Genomic DNA, 21,721 nt, shown 5'->3' on the forward strand with positions numbered 1-21,721 from the left:
CGAAAAAAAAAACTGGCTGCTTGTAGGGATCGGTAAGACCTTTAATCATTAAGACTAGTGCATGATCAGCAAATTTTTTCCTTCTTGCATCACCTTTATCCTCCAATCCTTCAATAATACCGCTTCGCACGTTGAAGTTAATATGAGGAAATATACTCATCTCATCAAACATTAAAATGCAGTATTTTTTAATATCCGGCATAGATACTACTGTTTTTTTCAAATGGTCAAATAAATTTTGATTAATTCCCGGTTTTAGAGATACTGAAGCTAATTCATTTTTAAGGGTCAAAGGCGAAGGTAATGCAAAAATTTTGGATAAGAATCGATAACATTTTGGTCCTCCCTTATATACAGCAAGTGCCAAAGATTTATCCGCGCGACTATATCTTCGACCTTTTTTTTGACGAGGGCTGAGCTTTGATTGTGATAAAATTAATTTAGAGAGAACGGGATTTTTTTTTACAGTGAATACCTCACAAGAGTCCCAACTGCTCCCGTCTGGAGCCAGTGAGACTATGGCATCCCCAATTGGGGGATGTTGTGAGGCTGAAGGTAAGTGGGGAAGGGAAAGAGGAAGGTGGGGAAGTACCTGGCTATTCAGATCTAGTCACTAAACACGGCTAAAGCCATTTGGAGCAACGTTTCAATTCTGAATGGTGGTCTTACACCAGGGCGATACTGGTAGTATCTTCCACTCTGGAACGTGCCGCAAATATACTATATATTATTTTAATTAATTAATTGTGAAATAATACAAATTAATCAAATAAAATTTATTTGCGCACGCCGGGTTCGAACCCGTGACCTTCGGAATGGCAGTCCAATGCGTTACCACTGGACTATGCCGGCCTATTTAAACTTGAAAGAGAATCTTCCAAGCAAGTTCTATTTCTATGTGTTTCAACAAACTTCAAGAGCATTAATAAAGCTTTTAAGATAAGCAAATCATAAATCTGTCAAGAAATAAGAGATTTATAGATTTTCGGTACATTTGATCGCGGTGAAAAGGTTAAGGTAATTTTTTCTTTGAAAACACCTTTTGACTATTATTATTATTATTGTAAGATGGGGTTCAGAGTTCAGGTCGCACTCTCCATGCACATCGAATAAAATTCGACTTAAGGCGAAGTTTAATGCTAAATCACTATTTTGATTAATCTTTTTAACGAATTGGTGTACATTATGAATACCAAAAATATGCTTAATGAAAATAAAATAAAAATAAATTACTCAATACAAAAATAAAAATGTAAACTACTAAAAAATATTTTTTCAATAGAAATTTATGAACGCGTAAAGGAAACAACTTTAAACAAATACAGTATTATAGCTAAGATTATCTGTGACAGTTTCACTTGATTACATTTTTTGCTTTCTTATAAAATTATTTACAAAATAAATAAAAAAAAACAGTTTTGTGCTTGAAATCGAACGTTTCTAGACTCCGTTTGTCGAGCGATTTTAATGCCTATTACCTACATTATAAGGTATACTAAGAATATACACATTTTTGGCTTGTAGCTTCCTCTTAAAAAAGTGTGATAACTATCCCGCAGTCAAGTGGGGGAGTAGGTAGTACCTAAACTTACTATCCTCCTTATACTAGCTTAAATACTTGACATATATTATTTTTTTAATTTTTTATTTATAGATAGATACAAATGAAAGTACAAATTACATATTAGAAAGCTTCGCCTGTCCAGTAAAGTTTCCCGTTCCTGGACAGATCATTTTCTGTAAAATTTAGTATTTTATATATTCATGAGTTACCAATAATTGACTGAATAATTGGGATTTCTATAGTTTAAAAGCCCATAAGAAAGAAAAATGCATGGGGTCGTCGGAAGACCCACTTGGTTACAGATGTTTTGTTTGGCATCTTGGCCTGTCAAGAGTTAATAATATTATATTAGGGTTCATACTTGGAATAAATGGGTTCCGTGGATTTCAAATGAATAGAACTAATATTTCTAGTATAATTACGCATTTCTGATGAAATTAAAACAAGCGTGTTATGCTCATTTTAATTATACTAAATCCATTTATCTATTCCATTTCACACAAATCTCAGTGCGTTTCTCGGTGGAAAAATATGTTAAATAAACACCCTCCTGTAACGGACGAAGCCGAACAAAAACCCGCCCCCAGGAATATAAAAAATATGTTTGATTTGGGAAAATTGACCTTACTTCGGGCAACCGTTGCGCCCGAAATGCATTTCTATTGGTTTATCTACAGGATTTTCCAATAAGAGGTGTTATTTTGATATTCAATCGTAAAAGGTCAATGGTTTCGTTGCTTGTGTGGAACGTAGCGCCGTCTTGTTGAAAGTAAACGTTGTCCAGATCAATACCATCCAATGCCGGCCATAAAAAAATCATTAATCATCTCTCGATAGCGATCCATTCACCGTAACTGTTGCTCCAGCCTTGTTTTCGAAAAATTAAGGTCCAATGACTCCGCCTGACCATAAATTGCACTAAACAGTCACACGTTGAGGATAGAGAGGCTTTTCAACAATAACTCTTGGGTTTTCCGAGCCCCAGATGCGACAATTTTTCTTGTTGACGAAGCCACCGAGGTGGAAATGGGCCTTATCACTCAAGATGATTTGCATTTGATTCACTCAAGTGAATTTTAATAATTTCAATGGATTTTTGAAGCGTGTATCGTTCCATTTTTATTAATGGCGTAGTTTCTACTTGTCAAATGTCAAAAAATGACAGCTTCAAAAGTAACATCTACCGAAATAGCGGGCTATTCAAAATAACACCTCTTATTGGAAAATCCTGTAAAATACTAATGAATTTATTCAGTACATCTATAATATTCTTCACATAACTTATTTGCATTATAAATTTTAAAATATTCATTTTTTTTTATCCATACATCTATTTGAATTTTGATTTTGTTTTTGTAAATAAATAAATTAAAGAATGAAATGGTATTTTGAAAGTGGAAATGAACCCACTTCGGGGCTGAAACTCTGCATTAACTTTTGGTGGTATCAATTAGAACTCATTTTAATCAGTCCCCGGGAAGGAAGGTTCAATCCTTGACGGCCGGCATAGTCCAGTGGTAACGCATTGGACTGCCATTCCGAAGGTCGCGGGTTCGAACCCGGCGTGCGCAAATAAATTTTATTTGATTAATTTGTGTTATTTCACAATTAATTAATTAAAATAATATATAGTATATTTGCGGCACGTTCCAGAGTGGAAGATACTACCAGTATCGCCCTGGTGTAAGACCACCATTCAGAATTGAAACGTTGCTCCAAATGGCTTTAGCCGTGTTTAGTGACTAGATCTGAATAGCCAGGTACTTCCCCACCTTCCTCTTTCCCTTCCCCACTTACCTTCAGCCTCACAACATCCCCCAATTGGGGATGACATAGTCTCACTGGCTCCAGACGGGAGCAGTTGGGACTCTTGTGAGGTATTCACTATAAAAAAAAAAATCCTCAGTCAAACCAAAAAACTTTATTTGGGAGGCAGATTTCGGTACCGCCGCCCCAGGAACCATTTATTGGATAACCAACACCTCTGCCATAGGTCAGCCCAAGTGGTTCGCTACGTTTGGTGACTTATCAGGGGTGCCCGAGTTCATTGGGTGAGGTGTGTTCGGATTTACCTGCCCACCAGTTCGGATAGGCCGGTTTGTGGAGACCCTTTCACCCCTCCATCTGGTCTCTCGACCCATCGCCGCAGCAATTATAGAATCATTATAGAATCTTATCCACCACTCATACCTTTTTCCTTCCCAGAACTTCATCTCCTCCCTCACTTTAAAAAGACCCTCCACGCAGCATCCGAAGAAATGACATATGCCCTTATGGAAATTAATTTCCTCTGGGCATCCTGTGTGGGGTTAACTATTTTTTTTATTATTTTTCTTTTTTTTATTATTTTTTTTTCTTTTAATAAAAATAGATGTATTATAGTAAAAACACTTTTTTTACGGGTTGCATTTTTTAGTATAGTCTTATTAATTTTCCGCCACAGCGACACCTCGAGTGTAATGCATTATTTTGTATGGGATGATTAATGCCTCGCTCGACCGCCAGACAGCTCTAGCGCCACGTTCTATTTTCAAAAGGTAAGACTGGAAAAGGCGGGAACGCGCGCTTTTGTTTTTTCTTTCTTCATTTTCTTCTAAAACCTCTGCTAAAGCATCACCCGGGCTCTAGGATTTTACCAGCGTGAAAAAACTTCATGATTAAAATCTGTATTGCATCACACAATGTAATTTTCCTGATTCAGCTGATGTATCAAATTGTGAAAATAACCTTAAAATAAATCCCGACATAATAATAATAAAAATATTTTACAAGACAATTTTATTTTATTTTTAAATCAGTTTCAATTTTGAAAATATCACACTCCTACGTACTACGTACGCACAAAAAACTATATCGTTTGAATAATCAATTCAAATTGTTTACTCGTGTTTAAATTATTAATAAATGTATTTCTAGAGAAACAGTATGGGAAAATTTTAATTTAAAAATCTTTTGTGTAATTTTGGAACGATCTAATTTTAGTTCGCATTTTCCCCGCTAGATGTCAATGGAATGAAAATTGTCTTCCTTACAATAATGATAATATTCCACATAGTACAATTACGTCTAACACTGTCTTTTAAAAAAATATTTAAATTAAAATGTATTTTAAATAGCCCAATAAAACAATATCTGTCCAAATCTAATGTATATTAAAATTAATGTTTCTTTGTTTGTCCTCTGTAGACTCCAAAACTACTGAACAGATTTGTGAAACAAATACCTTATACAATAATATTATTTCCACCTTAAAAATGCACCCACTTATCGGGTACAGTAGAATTCATAACCTCAAAACTTTATACCAAATCATTCGTTAGTCTCCGGGCAATGCCGGGTAGACATCAGATAATATCTTTAAGGACGGGTTGTTTCGGAAAATTTGAACAATTCATCAAATTTCAACGTTCATTTTCGGGTTCTGTGAAAGACTTATTCAATTTCTGTTTTTATATCATTGTAGGCTAGTTGCTTGACAAAACTGAAATAAAAACAGAACTTGAAAAAATCTTTCACAGAACTTGAAAATGAACGTTGAAATTTGATGAATTGTTCAGATTCTCCGAAACAACCCGTCCTAAATAGTATAGAACAAAGTAACTATCCGCGTCTGTCTATTTGTGCGTATAGTTCTTCTAAACTATGCAACGGAGTTTGATAGGGTTTCCACTATCATTTATAGAATTTCTTCCGGAAGGTTTATATATATAATACATGGATATTATACAGGGTTTTCCAATAAGAGGTGTTATTTTGAATAGCCCGCTATTTCGGTAGATGTTATTTTCGAAGCTGTCATTTTTTGACATTTGACAAGTAGAAGCTACGTCATTAATAAAAATGGAACGATACGCGCTTCAACAACGCATTGAAATTATTAAAATTCACTTGAGTGAATCAAATGCAAATCACCTTGAGTGATAAGGCCCATTTCCACCTCGGTGGCTTCGTCAACAAGCAAAATTGTCGCATCTGGGGCTCGGAAAACCCAAGAGTTATTGTTGAAAAAGTTGTTGTATGACTGTTTGGTGCGGTTTATGTTCCGGCGGAGTCATTGGACCTTACTTTTTCGAAAATGAGGCTGGAGCAACAGTTGTAATGATCTGCCCTTTCTACTTCAAACCTTTCCTTCTCTTCTTTCTACGATACATTTTCCTTAAGTCCCGTAGGTAACTTTTCCATAAGGCTTTGGTTATATATATATCCGGGGTAGGAAGGTCCTCCCTGCCGTCTTTTCTTTATTACACACCCCTTCAAGTGTGTACATCCTAGTTTGTCTACGTGACGTACGACCTTGAACGTACTCATTTCACGTGACGGTTCAGTATAAAAAGGCTTCACCGAACGTTGTGTTGGGTTTTTGTTTCTCGGTTTAGAAACCTAGTTATTTATGTTTTGTGTGGTATCCCTTGGTTCTTTTGAGATAGAGTGAGTTGAATCCATTACCGCTGTTTTTCAAAACCATTTTATAAACCTTATCTTCTAAGTCGCCTGCTCACCCCCCCCTAGCTACTCGATTCTACCTATCGTAGGGTAATGTGAATATAATAAAGTGTTAGATTTTATATATGTGATATACATACGATAAATTCATGGTGTTAGTTGTCGGCGCCATCCATGTATATATTTTGGGAGGGGAAGGAGAGGAAAGGAAATGAATTTTTTCAAGTTAAGATTGGCTCCTCCGCTTACCAAACAAAACTGATGGATGATAATTTGAGCAAGGCGATCGATATCTGCGTGTCTGGATATCACAACCGGCCGGGTCTCCCCTTGTTCCAAATCGGCAACCTTCACGCCAGAATAAAGAAAACCAGGTCTCTTCACCAATTTCAGAATTGCCCCAATCTCAAACACCTCCAGGATAAACTACTTTACTGAGTGTAGAAGGGGAAAACCATAACATCCCTTTATCACGAATCTAGTCGCGAAAATGTGACACGCAAGGTCCTAAGTTACGTGCCACCTCCAGAAAACGTTGTAACTCCCACGCCGTCGGGGATTTACATCCCTTTCTAGGTCAATACATAGATAACACACGACAATCTTGTCGACATTTTGCCTGCTTATTAACGATAGGTTGTGTGCCTACCCATTCAGCCAATTATCATGTGAGATATATGTAAGGTCTACTCGAAATGCCAAATTTGGGATGAGGACTGTCTGTATTTTAATATTTGGTTCCAGTATTTATTTTATGAGGTCACTAGCATCCTCGTGTATTAGGTATGGGTAACTTCTACTGAATACCTATCCTCTCAGGTAAGGTATAAACGGATAATTGGTTTGATTTTTTGCATTTAATTTAAAGAGGCTGCCTACCTCTCGAAAGATACCTGTTGAGAAAAGTTGTTCGGTTGGTAGTTTTATTTCGGAGATTACCATCTCCCTCTTTCGACTTTAGATTTGTTTTTGTGCATCCCAATTCGTAACTTAGAAAGTCAAATAATAGATGAAAAGTATTAAATTAGAAAGTCAAATAACAGAAGAAAAGTTTTCATTTTGTTCCGTCTGGTTGCATCCGATCGTTTTCAATTTGGGACGGCATACGCTAGCAAAACTTCCCCTTTGACTGACTGTACTCCGCGCCTCTCGTCCTATATATGAAAAGGTCGTTGACTCGTCTCTCGCTCACAGCTGATTGACAATGCGTCTAGCGTATCCCTTCTTATGGGAAGATTATTTGGGTTGCAGGCGTTGCAAACTCGGTTCCTGTACCTCGGTTGTATCCTGTTATTAAAAGGGTCCTCTGAAATTTAATAAATAATATAAAAAAACTCACCCTGTTAGTCACCTCCAAATCCTCGTGTGAAACTTACCTGGTTACACTATATAGCTAAATCACTTTAATTTTCGACCTCCTCCCTACGCTTATAAAAGGGTAATTAAATATTCCTGTAAATAAAATTGTACCTCCCTAATCTGTTAGGATTCGAACCCACAGTTAATAATCTATTTGATTCTCTGGTTTTCGGTCTCCGTGGATAGAATGCCATCTCGCCAAATCAATAACTTAGCCCGATTAAACACTTCCTGCCTTTAAGTACATTCACTCTATTTTAAAACGCAATCAATATTTTTATTATTTTCATGTTTTTAAGACAAGCAATCTAGTTCGAACTGTATACGAAATCACGTTTAAATCAACACAACTTTATAACACAATCGCGATTGCACAACACCTGGCGCCCCTGAGGTGGGTTTTTACAAAACGGCGCTCTACAAATTATCCAATTATTATTATTGTCATTATTATTAATTGTTTTCCCACTGAGTCGAATCACTTTCACTTCACACAAACACCGGATCAATAATCTTTCACTTTAATTCAATATTCCGCAATATTCTCTAATACCATTTGAATTCAATAATTAACTGCAATTTCGAACAACACTTCTGATTTGTATCCCTTTCTCGGGGCTGTCAATCCACCCAAGTTCCAAACTCGACTGTCCTCCGGTCTCTCCTTTCCCGTGGGAATCTGTTTACTCAAGGCCTGTCTGTCAATAAATCTTCCGTCGATGTTTAAACAAAAAATTTTTAGAGCACGTTATTTTATTATTTATCGTTTATTTTTGTGGATGTCCAAAACATCACAGCCTCCCTTTAGTTCTAAGCCCAACGGGTAATCTCGCTTCCTCGTGTTAGTCGATGGGATTAGAAATAACTATAGGTAATTTACGTTTCTCGAATACCTCTGTATTTATTTTTTATTTTTATTTTAAATTTTATTTTAATTCTTCCAAAATGTTGAGCGCCCCTGTTCTTCGTTTCTAACCTAGCATCTGTTTATTTTTTTGGTTCCCGTGATTATCGGCTTGTTCTACTGGTGAGTTTTTTTCCGCCCTCAGCTTTTTCAAGTGTTTTGTGTCTCTATGGGTAGAAATTCAATATGTCATGTCACACTTGTTTATTTTTAAACTCTGAGTTATTTGTTTAAACAGTGTTGTTTCACCTCAATACGTTATTTGTATTATGTTCGAGTGTTATTTATTTTCATGTTGATTTGTTTTTATTTTGTGTCCTCGGCGGTGATCCGATGGTTTTGTCTGTCTTTTATTATTTATGTCTTAAACATTCTCTGCCTTTTAGATCTGGAATAAACAATAATTGTTTACATTTATTCAAATATCAACGGTATAAAATATGCCATATACTTCACGATATCTGAATGCAATGTTTATTTTAGATTTGTCCCAGCTATCTTATTCTTGTGTTATAATTAATCCGATTTCGATGTTTGTTTATCCTTTGGCTTCGTTGTTTATGAACATTTTAGATGTTTTTTGTCGTCACAATGAATTCAATGTTTTCCGGGTCTGTCTGTTTATTCTATTTTGCCTTTGAAGTACGATGTCTCTGTTATCATTTTTGACGATAGGTACCATTTCTTTTGCTGTTAATGTGAATTAACCTCTCGACTGTGAGTCGGACGCCGGCATCCGAGAAATATTTTTGCTTGGTTTTTTTTTTTAAGTGCTATTTTAACCCTTATCTATAGAGAAACTGTATGAAGAACAAGGTCAAAATCGCTTGCGCTAATATCAGTCTAGAAGATACCTTTTATTTTATTAGTGTAGCCTCTTTGGTAGCTTTCAAATTGACTTCTCTATGAAAAGCCGTTGTCATCTTTTTTGTGCATCTTTTTCAATGTTCGCTGGTGGACGGACTGCTACAGTAAAGACTGTATTATACGACGAATTTCCCAAAGAAACGTAAGTAAACATGATTTTATGCATAGTTCATTGAACAAGTCATGTGTTTTTCATAAATATAATTCATTTTTGCAAAAGACAAATACGTAAAATTCCTGTCAAAAACTGGAAGTGTTTTCGCTCTGAAAATTTATTGTGTTTGAATCAAGTTATTTATGTCATATATTACATTATTTGGAATGATTTACATGTTATTGTGTAGAAAAACCATTTGAGAGAATATATAAAAGCTTTTGTTTTGTCAATATTTAGTGTTTATTTTATGAAAAATGAATTACTGGCCGAAAATGTCAAAAAAAACTTGCTTATAAAAAGTTCGTTTTTGTTTATCATTATTGACATCGTAATATTATATTATTTGTAGAGATTCATATGTCATTATGTAGGTAAAACTATTGGCATTGTGTTTCAAAATCATTGTTTAGTCAATATTTAGTTAAAATATTATAAAAAAATAAGTTTTGCATCTCAGCAATTGACACCAATACAATCAAGATTTCCAATTTGTTTGAATGTATGTGTTTACGGAATTTTACGAAAGCTTTGAAAAATGACTAGTGTCGCCACCTGTAGTGATATGTGAATATTGCAATCTCCATACAAAAGAATCCACCACAGCAGGGTGTACTAGAAAATGTAAAACTATTGTTTTATTTACGGAAATATTTTTTTTGTTATTTATTGTTTTATGAAAAATCGTAATAAATATCACAAAATTAGATCAGGTGTACAGGATGTGCTAAAAAAAATTATAAGATTTTTTTTTTATATATGATAAAAAAAAACAGTATGCAATTATAAATATCTTTTTAAAAATTATATAAATACAAGTATATGTCTGATTGCTTCTATCGCTTTGCAGAATGGAGACCACAATACAACATGATGCAGGGGGCAGAACCACCAAAGACACCGCATCGATCGCCATGACGGTATGTTTTGTATTAGTAGTAGTTATATTAGGTTGATTGTACGCTTCATCTTTTCCAGAATTGAAAGACATTAGTGTAACAATAAATGTTTACTGTTTCAGGTTTCAAATCGGCCACATAAGAGGAACATAAGAGAACATAACATAAGAGGAACTGAAATAAATACGATGAAAAAAAACTTTTTTTACTAAACATTTTTTTATTGAACCCCACAGCACTTGAATAAAAAAATGTATTTCATGTAATATAAAATTGAAATAAATATGATGAAACATAAATCTCCGACTTTTATTTTTATTGAACCACCCAGTTACTTGAAATTGAAAAAATGCATTTTATGTTATATAAAATTGAAATAAATATTATGAAAAAAAATATCACTAAAATTTATTTTTATTCTCATTGAATCATGATTCTTTGCACCACTCTGTATTTCGATAAATATCTGTATACAAAAATGGCGGCCATTTTGGATATCGATGTATTGAAGTTGGTCAACTGTCTGAGGTAAATATTGTATATATTAGCATTGTTTTGGATATAAATTCATTATCGAAATAATAGGTGTGAGGTTCCATTAGAAAGGTAATTCTATCTAGTTTATTTTGATGTAATTTTTATAATATTTCGCAATATAATTGTGTCAAAAACCAGGTTAGTAAAGTGACAGCGAAAATTTACATCATAGTGCATAAATATATTTTTAGCATTATTTATTTACAGGTTTCTAGTATAAAAAAATATTATTAGTAACAACAATAGTATGAACTACCAAAAACTGAAAGAATTGCTTTCATAACTTTATACAATACGACACAAAAAAATTCTAAAGTGCACGCTTGGCTTGACATTTTTTTTTGAAAAGCCTAAAATATTTTACATTTTCAAAACAACGTAAATGCCATTATTTCTTTGAAAACACTTTTGGTTTGTTTTTTTTTCATATAGGCTATTTATTCAGGTTTGTGTAGAAATAATAAAATCCGTTTATATTCATATACATAATTTTTTTGACAATTGTTTCCCGAACGGGGGAATTTTTTATTAATTTTTCAGATAAAGTTAGCTATTCTGGGAAAACGTCTTACGATATAATCATGAACTATATATGAATAATTAGCTACATTATCTGGTAAACAGAAAACAATCGAAAAAAAAGCAAATACTTAGTTTTCATTAAGATATTTGAGCAGAACACATCGAGGTAATTTTCGCGCCGTTTCCGAAATTTCGTCCCACATTCAACAGGTTAATAAGGTTTATGAAATCCATTTTTTTTTTTTTCAACAACAGTAATGAATTCAAACCAGCTTGTATATCTATCTCTCCTGGTTTGCGGCATCAGATGTAATGATCTGCCCTTTCTACTTCAAACCTTTCCTTCTCTTCTTTCTACGATACATTTTCCTTAAGTCCCGTAGGTAACTTTTCCATAAGGCTTTGGTTATATATATATCCGGGGTAGGAAGGTCCTCCCTGCCGTCTTTTCTTTATTACACACCCCTTCAAGTGTGTACATCCTAGTTTGTCTACGTGACGTACGACCTTGAACGTACTCATTTCACGTGACGGTTCAGTATAAAAAGGCTTCACCGAACGTTGTGTTGGGTTTTTGTTTCTCGGTTTAGAAACCTAGTTATTTATGTTTTGTGTGGTATCCCTTGGTTCTTTTGAGATAGAGTGAGTTGAATCCATTACCGCTGTTTTTCAAAACCATTTTATAAACCTTATCTTCTAAGTCGCCTGCTCACCCCCCCCTAGCTACTCGATTCTACCTATCGTAGGGTAATGTGAATATAATAAAGTGTTAGATTTTATATATGTGATATACATACGATAAATTCATGGTGTTAGTTGTCGGCGCCATCCATGTATATATTTTGGGAGGGGAAGGAGAGGAAAGGAAATGAATTTTTTCAAGTTAAGATTGGCTCCTCCGCTTACCAAACAAAACTGATGGATGATAATTTGAGCAAGGCGATCGATATCTGCGTGTCTGGATATCACAACCGGCCGGGTCTCCCCTTGTTCCAAATCGGCAACCTTCACGCCAGAATAAAGAAAACCAGGTCTCTTCACCAATTTCAGAATTGCCCCAATCTCAAACACCTCCAGGATAAACTACTTTACTGAGTGTAGAAGGGGAAAACCATAACATCCCTTTATCACGAATCTAGTCGCGAAAATGTGACACGCAAGGTCCTAAGTTACGTGCCACCTCCAGAAAACGTTGTAACTCCCACGCCGTCGGGGATTTACATCCCTTTCTAGGTCAATACATAGATAACACACGACAATCTTGTCGACATTTTGCCTGCTTATTAACGATAGGTTGTGTGCCTACCCATTCAGCCAATTATCATGTGAGATATATGTAAGGTCTACTCGAAATGCCAAATTTGGGATGAGGACTGTCTGTATTTTAATATTTGGTTCCAGTATTTATTTTATGAGGTCACTAGCATCCTCGTGTATTAGGTATGGGTAACTTCTACTGAATACCTATCCTCTCAGGTAAGGTATAAACGGATAATTGGTTTGATTTTTTGCATTTAATTTAAAGAGGCTGCCTACCTCTCGAAAGATACCTGTTGAGAAAAGTTGTTCGGTTGGTAGTTTTATTTCGGAGATTACCATCTCCCTCTTTCGACTTTAGATTTGTTTTTGTGCATCCCAATTCGTAACTTAGAAAGTCAAATAATAGATGAAAAGTATTAAATTAGAAAGTCAAATAACAGAAGAAAAGTTTTCATTTTGTTCCGTCTGGTTGCATCCGATCGTTTTCAATTTGGGACGGCATACGCTAGCAAAACTTCCCCTTTGACTGACTGTACTCCGCGCCTCTCGTCCTATATATGAAAAGGTCGTTGACTCGTCTCTCGCTCACAGCTGATTGACAATGCGTCTAGCGTATCCCTTCTTATGGGAAGATTATTTGGGTTGCAGGCGTTGCAAACTCGGTTCCTGTACCTCGGTTGTATCCTGTTATTAAAAGGGTCCTCTGAAATTTAATAAATAATATAAAAAAAACTCACCCTGTTAGTCACCTCCAAATCCTCGTGTGAAACTTACCTGGTTACACTATATAGCTAAATCACTTTAATTTTCGACCTCCTCCCTACGCTTATAAAAGGGTAATTAAATATTCCTGTAAATAAAATTGTACCTCCCTAATCTGTTAGGATTCGAACCCACAGTTAATAATCTATTTGATTCTCTGGTTTTCGGTCTCCGTGGATAGAATGCCATCTCGCCAAATCAATAACTTAGCCCGATTAAACACTTCCTGCCTTTAAGTACATTCACTCTATTTTAAAACGCAATCAATATTTTTATTATTTTCATGTTTTTAAGACAAGCAATCTAGTTCGAACTGTATACGAAATCACGTTTAAATCAACACAACTTTATAACACAATCGCGATTGCACAACACCTGGCGCCCCTGAGGTGGGTTTTTACAAAACGGCGCTCTACAAATTATCCAATTATTATTATTGTCATTATTATTAATTGTTTTCCCACTGAGTCGAATCACTTTCACTTCACACAAACACCGGATCAATAATCTTTCACTTTAATTCAATATTCCGCAATATTCTCTAATACCATTTGAATTCAATAATTAACTGCAATTTCGAACAACACTTCTGATTTGTATCCCTTTCTCGGGGCTGTCAATCCACCCAAGTTCCAAACTCGACTGTCCTCCGGTCTCTCCTTTCCCGTGGGAATCTGTTTACTCAAGGCCTGTCTGTCAATAAGTCTTCCGTCGTTGTTTAAACAAAAAATTTTTAGAGCACGTTATTTTATTATTTATCGTTTATTTTTGTGGATGTCCAAAACATCACACAGTTACGGTGAATGGATTGCGCTATCGAGAGATGATTAATGATTTTTTATGGCCGGAATTGGATGGTATTGATCTGGACGACGTTTACTTTCAACAAGACGGCGCTACATGCCACACAAGCAACGAAACCATTGAGCTTTTACGATTGAATATCAAAATAACACCTCTTATTGGAAAACCCCGTATTTATTGAAAGTAGAGAAAAGTCGAGCAACGCCAGCAACACGTCAGCTAGTTATTTATAAATATCATATTCCGAGTTATTTTTAGCGTTTTAATATCAAAATTATTTCTTTTGAAATAGAGTACTTGAGATAACAATAAAAAACATTAAAGAGAAATTTTTTATCATTTTTTTTAAAGTAGACAAATCTAATGAATGGGCGTGAAATATTGTATTTATTTTAATTTTTTATCAACACCGGAACTGTCTTGTTTTCATTAAACAGTAATTTAATTGAAATATTAAATTCTATTTCCTTTGAATACAAATATAATATACATGAATCTAAAATGAGAATTATCAGTGGCGGTGCGAAAAACTCTCTGCCCCTGTACAACAATAAATCCGACCCTTAATCCCTATCATAAAAATCATTATATTTATTTATTTTATCAATTTTTGGGAAATCTATATTTATGTATTATTAAAATCCAAACTAGGCAAAAGCCCGTATTATGGTGGTAACATAAATAAGAAAATATAAAAACATATATAAAAAAATAAAAACAATAATACAATGTTTTTTTTTACAAATTATAACATATTAAAGCATATTTTATACACTCTCCTACAAAAGCTTACGCTTGTGATTAGGAGAGGACAACTTATTAATAACTTAAAAACTTAAGAATTTAACATATTTAGACATAACATATTTTAAGATTATAAAGGTACTCGTAATTAAAACAAGAAATGTATATGGGATGTACATAAAACATTAGGAATAACAAAACAATCAAGAATATATCTAAGAGGAAGTTAAAATTATATGGTGGTACTACAAAAATATGATTTAATTTTTTTTATATTTGTTTTTTTTTCTGTTCGCATATCAGCGGGTAATTTATTAAATAATTTTATTCCTTTATATACATAGTGATTTTGTGCTGTTGTGGTTCGTACGGGTGGTACAGTTAGTCCACCAACAGAAGTATTCCTTGTGCTAATATTTAGCAGTGGGGTATTATTTTCAATAAAAATATCTTTGTGTAGCTGAAGTAGTGCAATTTTGTCGTAAATTTTGGTAAGTGGTACAACTATCGTAATAAAAATGGTAATTCAAACAAAAAAATAATAAATATAAAAACGATAATAGGGCTAAAGTCGGAATGATTTCACCAAGTGTCTTCCTTCAGTCAGACAATAATTTAATTCGGAAAGCTTTCCATATAGCTTTCTATACAGGGTGTATCGGCACGTACCCGACAAACTTTAACCAGCTATTCCTTAGCACATTTGGAGTAAAAAATGTTATGGGCACTTTGCTATCCGGTAACATTTTTTTTTAATAAAAAATTTACTATTCATATTTTCACCACATGTCACCAATGTTTTATCCTTTGTCAAAGTTTGAAAACCCGTCTGGCAATATTTTGTTCGAGTTTCGTTGAATAATGTACGTACGTACCTACGTTGGCGCGCTTTTACAATCACAACGAAATGGCACGGCACCATTCGTCTCATTTTTATTTAGTGTGTACGAAAGAGCGAGGACAATTTTTGACACACTTGCTAATAATAGCTGTTGAACACGAGAAACAATGCAAATGACAGTGACGGAGTGAGGATTTTTATTTATTTTTTGTTTTTAATGGAAAAAAAATGTTACCGGACAGCAACGCGCCATAACATTTTTTACTCCAAATGTGCTGAGGAATAGCTGGTTAAAGTTTGTCGGGTACTTGCCGATACACCCTGTATATTTATAGTTAATATATCATTTTTACATCAATACCAAAAAACAACCAATTATAGATTTCCTCCTCGTATTCAGAAATGAACAGAATTAACCAAACAGTTAAAAGAAAAGAAGAAGAAGTTTTTTTTTTTAAGCATCAACCATTATTTTAAAATTCACTTTAGTTACACTAACACAGAATTATATTAAAAAAATACAAAAACCATGATATTATAATATAATAAGAATACCGGATGTACATAAAACAAAGTAAATTTATGACAGAATTATTTAAACAACAACAGACAAGTTTCTCATAACACGTTGGAAAAATCATTATTTTATAAACTTTTTATTTATTTATTCAGCTCGCAATAGATGTCCACTTTTCACGACACGATTGTTATTGTAATTAATACATAGTCTGTTACGAGTACAAGATATTTTTTTACAGTTTGTTTAGCATTGATCCACTTTCAATAAGTCAGAAGAAATATTTTTTTTTCTTTTCATTTTCTAATAGTATATACCTTTCTAAAATTTTTTATTTTATTTTTTACAAACTCTTATTACCTTTCAGACATTTTATAAGCACTTCATTCTTGCTTTTACTACTTTATTGTATATTATTACATATAATTGCTTACTTTGACTTAATACTATACTACAGATTGCTACTTATATTTTATTTATATCTCTTTTTTTCATACTTTTAACCTTACTACTATTTACTGATTATACCATTATACTTACATTTATATTGTTGCATTCCTTATGTTGTTGTACTATTCTCTGTAATTTAGTATGTGAATGGCACATGTTGTGCCGTATATGTGAAAATAAATAAATAAATAAGAGCGTATGGAGCGCGCAGGTACATTAAATGAATCTTTAGCAACTCGGGAGTTGAGAATCGTTTTTAACTAATTTATGCAGGAATAATTATTACATGGGTAACGTTACATACCGCTTCTCACGCACAATACTAAGACCGACTTATTTAGCTATTTCCCAATCTGTAATCAAATTATTACACTTTATTGTCAAAGTGCAACTGATAACTCCCTGGATCGGTTAGGAAAAGCACAAATTAATTAATTATTGAACTAATTCTTCAAGTCTCATACGAGTGAGTCATAAGACACTAGTCTGAGAAAATTGCACATGGGGAAGTGCACCTAATAACTCCCTGGATCGGCTAGGAAAAGCACAAAATTCAATTATTAAACTAATTCTTCAAGTGTCATACGAGTGAGTCATACGACACTGACTCTGAGAAAATTGCACATGGGGAAGTGCAACTAATAACTCCCTGAATCGGCTAGAAAAAGCACAAAAGTCAATTATGAAACTAATTCTTCAAGTGTCATACGAGTGAGTCGTACGACAAAATGAGAAAATTTAAAAGATTCTTAACCCTTTGTCAATTATACGACTTTATATTCCCTTGTAATCTCAGTCCTCAATAATAACCAGGTCTTTAACAAACCTAACCCTTAACATCCCAATAAAACACTCCACCAGGGGGGTATAACTCCGATCAAAAATTTGAACCAAAATATTGTGACGTCATATGATTGCCTAACTATATCGACCAATGAAAAACTCTAAAAGTCTATGGAATAAACTGCTGGCTGAGTGGAACATTTATGGTTGTTTGATATTTTGATCTCGAACTACGCCGTTCTCGTGTAGTTTTGACGGATTTCAATATATTGTTTATTCAATATTAGCGAGATCCGTCAGTTTGTGACTCTCATTAATTTTTATTTTTTAGTTTAAATTAGTAGGCTTCGAATGAAAATTGTACTGTCTATATATTGGTGTATCTATGGTTAAATAGAGGACCGATTTGTTTCAAACAAAAAGCCCGAAGATATCGATCTAATGAGTGGTTTATTTATGCAAACCACCCGACGAGTAATTAAACACATCTATCAGCTTTATTGTAAACATTCGGTTTTGAATTTTAAAAAATATATAATTTACAAAAACTTTTTAGTATTCAGTTCTGAATAACAAGATACTTACCAACATTTCCTCTTATCAAATTTCCTCTTTTCCACCTCCTTATACTTCCCACTCGTATCCCAATTGGGGATGCCAAAGCCCTAATAGCTCCGGGCAGTTGGATCTCTTGTGCGGTATGCTTATGAAAAATGTAGATTGTTATTAATATGTTACATGATCTAATACAGTTAAAATGATGTTACAGGCGTTTGGTAGATGCAATTTAAGATGCGGTTTTGGGTACATACCGCCGCGGGAACTATTTATTGGATAACCAACACCTCTGTCTTAGGTCACCCCAAGTGGTTTGCTACGTTTGGTGACTTAGCAGGGTTGCTCGGGTTTATCGGGTGAGGTGTGTTCAAGATGCGCTTGCCCACCAGCTGCGTTGCATGCTAGATCGGTAGAGGCTGGTTTTGGGAGACCTTTTGACCTCCCTCGACCCATCGCTACGCGCTTCAGTGAGAGGGATATATTCATAATAATAATAATAATAATATTAAGCTAATTTAATAGCGCCGTTTTCGTGAGAAATCACCTCGAGGGCGCTGTACAGATATATTTCTTAAATAGTTAATACTAGAACAACTGACTTAAAACTAGTGATTTACGTCTGAGACTTTACCCAACCCTCATACCTTTTACCTTCCCAGAACTTCCTCTCCTTCCTTTCCTTAAGAGGGACACTCCGCACAGCATCCCCAAAGATGACATGGCCCGCAGGGCCTCCTGTATGGGGTAAAAATAGATCACTGCCTTACTCGGCTTATAAGAATTGAATTAGTAAGCAAAGTTGACCGTCCTACTAATTAGAGAATCTAACTAGATGGTATTGTAAAGCCGACCTAAAACAGAACCTCCTAGATCACGTAGGAGGTTTTGCCTTAAGCTTGGTATAAGGCCGTTTTAACAACATGAGCGCCGTCGTAATAAAGTTTTTCACTGTTCCGACTTACGAGCCGCGTTATGTTTACTCCGCGTTTATAAGTAAGGGTGCAGTACGCAGTTTCATTGAAATCTTTTGTTATGCAACGTGGTTTAACTGTGGCTAGGCCACGTTGAGTGGACTTATTTATATGATTCTATTTATCCCCGCCCAATTAAAGTTTTTATGATGTCTAAAATGATTTATTGCCGGTTAAACAGATTTACTGAGAGAGTAATTGTGACAATAGATTCTCTAGAATGTACCCCACAGAATAGCGTAAGTGTAACAATCCAGTTAAAAATATCCACAGGATCCATTTGGTTTAGTTTACCTATAACTAGGGAAAGAAGCTGAACAAAAATATATTTTACTAAAGTTTTTTTCATTAATTTGTGTTATTTCACAAATTAATAATTTTAAATAATATAAAGTATATTTGCGGCACGTTCCAGAGTGGAAGATACTCTCAGTATCGCCCTTGTATAATACAACCATTCAGAATTTAGTCCTGTTTAATGACTAGATCTGAATAGTCAGGTACTTCCCCACCTTCCTCTTCCCCATCTCTTTCCTCTCCCCTCTACCTTCAGCCTAACAACATACCCCAAACGGGGATACCAGCTGGCTCCAGACGTTTGGGAGCAGTTGGGACTCTTGTGCGGTTTCAATTTAAAAAAAGGATCTGAATGTTTGTTCTTGAACAAATCGCCTGGCGTAGTGCTAAAATGGATTGCGGCGGGTAAAATATAACACATTTGTAAAAGAGTTAAATACTGTAACAAAATATTAAATTTTGAAAACCATCCCGAACTTTTGTTTATCCGATTTGAAAGTTTTTTACGCAGCCAGAAATTTGCGCGCCAATGTAAAAGAACTAGTAATTCGTAAGCAGATTTTATTTTCGTGCACTATTTTGGTGATATTGCAATGTGAGATGCATGTATAGTGTCAGATTCCTTTATTGACAAATCACCGATAGAAACACGCCCACGTCACTCCCCCTGCTCCTCGCCACTTGGTTCACCTCGCCCTTATGGGCAGCTTTGTCTATTGCACTCTGTGTGAATGGTGGAATTTCTTCAACCAATTTGTGTTGCGGGAATTTTACGAACGTTTAGCATTCTTGCAGGATGTCGGAAATTTTTTCGTTATTCCTGTCTTTTACATGGTTATTTTGCAGAACAATGTTTGTTTTGTTTATGTAGAAATCAGAGAAGAGATGGGATATGACTGTTGCTTTGATTAATAAACCCACAGACAATAACTATTCGAGTCTCTGGGAAGTATATTAGGGTTCAGTGTAAAACTTCTATATTCCAACTTTGGCTTGCTGCAAAACAATTTTCAGTGACCGTTGGTTAATTAGTCCATCATGCAGTCCTCAGACATGCGGCTGATATTATTTGTCTAGACCCCAGGGTGACCGTGTGTTCTTGAGATGATATTATATTCTTATTTAACACTACTGCCTCAAAGCTGGGTGCATTTGCAATGTGGATAAAACCGATGAAATGAAATTGGTCCAAATAAACGTCACGATATCAATGCCATTTTTTTTCAAACCTTCTTCAGGCAGGTAGATGCTGACCAAATTATAAACCGTATATTTTATTTAAAGAAATAAAGAATTATATAATTTGTCCAAAGAAACGTCACTATCTCAATGATTTTTTTTCAAACTTCTTCAGGCATGTAGGTATTTAAAAAAGTGAATAAGAAAGTACAAATAAACACAACGAAATCACATTTAAAAAATATTCTTTACTGAACCATTAACCCGTCGTGCGCCGATGCTTAATTTTCGCCTTGCTCCAACTGATTTTGTAATAACTTACAAAACTTACTTGTTTTTTGCAAAATTATGTTTTTGTAAATTGTACCGTCTTTCCAGATAATATATTTTTAATAAAAATAGTATATAATCTACTAAAAGTGTTTCTCCAGAATATAGTTACATATATTCAGAGATATTTTTTTGTGGTGCCTGTCGGCTACTGCAGCCCGCGACAGTTTAAAACGGCCACCATCTTGAATCGAAATAGGAACGTAACAAACAAATTTATAGACAAATGAAATGCCTAAAATTTGACTTAAATCAGGACTGCGCTACGCTCAGACAATGAATGGAAAAGCAGTTAGAAATTAAACCACGGTGACCCTAGCCCACAGCATTCCGGTAAAACTAAGTTAACCACAGGGTTTTCCAATAAGAGGTGTTATTTTAAATATCTCGCGATTTCGGTAGATGTTACTTTTGAAGCTATCATTTTTTGACATTTGACAAGTAGAAACTACGCCATTAATAAAAATGGAACGATACATGCTTCAAGAACGCATTGAAATTATTAAAATTCAATTGAGTGAAACAAATGCAAATCATCTTAAGTGATGAGGCCCATTTCCACCTCGGTGGCTTCGTTAACAAGCAAAATTGTCGCATCTGGGGCTCGGAAAACCCAAGAGTTATTGTTGAAAAGCCTCTCTATTCTCAACGTGTGACTGTTTGGTGCGGTTTATGGTCCGGTGGAGTCATTGGATCTTAATTTTTCGAAAATGAGGCTGGAGCAACAGTTACGGTGAATGGATTGCGCTATCCAGAGATGATTAATGATTTTTTATGGCCGGAATTGGATGGTATTGATCTGGACAACGTTTACGTTCAACAAGACGGCGCTACGTGCCACACAAGCAACGAAACCATTGATCTTTTACGATTGAATATAAAAATAACACCTCTTATTGGAAAACCCTGTATTACGTGCACGACGCTGCAGTACCTCGGTAAATAGTGCACCAGAGACGGCGGTATACGCTCAGTT

The 21,721-nt window shown here is 34.8% G+C and overlaps 1 protein-coding gene and 1 long non-coding RNA gene across 2 annotated transcripts in view; both read left to right on the forward strand.

Annotated features, from left to right (window-relative positions):
* LOC149418666 (uncharacterized) overlaps positions 1-21,721 on the forward strand; it is a 65,048-nt gene that overhangs the window by 34,577 nt on the left and 8,750 nt on the right. The window lies entirely within an intron of this gene.
* LOC149418667 (uncharacterized) lies at positions 9,217-11,423 on the forward strand. Its single transcript, XR_016302990.1, has 3 exons — positions 9,217-9,279; positions 10,142-10,211; positions 10,313-11,423. It is a non-coding gene; the product is annotated as an uncharacterized LOC149418667 (long non-coding RNA).

Source organism: Hesperophylax consimilis, chromosome 13, assembly GCF_061612785.1.
Source record: "Hesperophylax consimilis isolate HC1 chromosome 13, BYU_Hcon_1.0, whole genome shotgun sequence".
In the NCBI taxonomy this organism is placed as follows: domain Eukaryota; kingdom Metazoa; phylum Arthropoda; class Insecta; order Trichoptera; family Limnephilidae; genus Hesperophylax; species Hesperophylax consimilis.